Consider the following 1435-nt stretch of genomic DNA (forward strand, 5'->3'; position numbering starts at 1 on the left):
ATGAAAAATATATATATATTTTAAAAATAATCCCAATACAATGTTCAAAACAAGTAGTGAAAATGAATTTATTGTGCTTTTGTCAGGCCTAGTGAGAAAAGCAATGAAGAAACTGGGATTGCAGCTCATTGATAGTGCACTGCTGAGTGTGTGTGAGACCATGGGGTTCCATTCTTAACAATGCAAAAAGAAAAGAGTGAGAGGAAAAAATGCTATTTATTGTACTGAGGACATTTCCTTCTCTTTATTAGTTTTCTGAGAATTTTTAAATAATGAATAAAGTTTGAACATGGTCAAATAAAAAAAAAAGCATGCCTTCTCCTGAGTTACCAGCTGGTCTAAATGATATCAAAAGTAGTTTATAATTAAACAAAAATCATTAAAATGGGGAGAGATTATTGCACAGGACTCTTCATTGATGGATAGAGGGGTGGCCAACCTTTGTTCATCAGTAGAGAGTCCCCAATAATCTCTTTGAAAGACATCCCCAATAATTTGGTCATTGGTTAAAAGATAACGTTTTTTAAAGAATTAAAATAAGGTTATGCTCCAGATAGTTATAATTAGAGGTTCATGTCAAGCCAACTTGTGGTCATCAGTCAAATGACAATCTTCTAATGGATACTTATGTGACAAGAGGCCAAGAGGCATGAAGCTAGGAGTGAGTGAGCCATCTGGGAATGACATTTGTCTTCAAGATGTGTAGAAAAAGAAAGAGAAGGGGCTGGTGAGATGGCTCAGTGGTCTAAAGCACCTACTCAGAACAAGCTTAGCAAAATACAGGGACTGCGGTTCAATCCCCCAGCACCACATGCCAGCAAGCCCTGCCCCCTGGTGGGCTGAGCCGCCCCCCCCCACATAAATAAATAAATAATTTTTTAAAAAAGAGAAAACAGTACTCAAAGCAACAGGATCACAGAAAAAAAGTAGGCATAGCTATTCTATTTGCAGAGAATACAAACATCAAGTCAAACCTGATCAAAAGACACAAAGAGTCATTGCATACTTGTTAATGGAAGACTCCAAGAAAAACAACTAACAATCACAAACATATGTATCAAACACTTGTGCACTCAACTATGTAAAACAAATACTAACAGACATGAAAAATAAAATATGCGCTAATACAATTCCTTTCTGTATCCTCCTCAATTGCATAAAGGCCTTTCCCTCCCTTTCTTTTACTTCTACTTCTCTATTACACAAAAAAACCTAACAGTGATAAAGATGAACTCTTCAGCAGGTTTCCAGAAGCAGTCCATTTGTTTTACCCTGGAATGATGACTCCAAGGGTAATGAATCACCTTAACTGCAGTAGGGATGGAAGAGGTCACTATGTAGGGACCCTCCCATTAGGGTTTACTTGTCCTATGTGGTTAGATCCTTGACTAGTACTAAAGCTCCAGGGCAGCATCTGATATCCACAGATGAATTA

The sequence above is a fragment of the Octodon degus genome, unplaced genomic scaffold (assembly GCF_000260255.1).
Source record: "Octodon degus isolate 3935 unplaced genomic scaffold, OctDeg1.0 scaffold00730, whole genome shotgun sequence".
Taxonomy (NCBI): Eukaryota; Metazoa; Chordata; class Mammalia; order Rodentia; family Octodontidae; genus Octodon; species Octodon degus.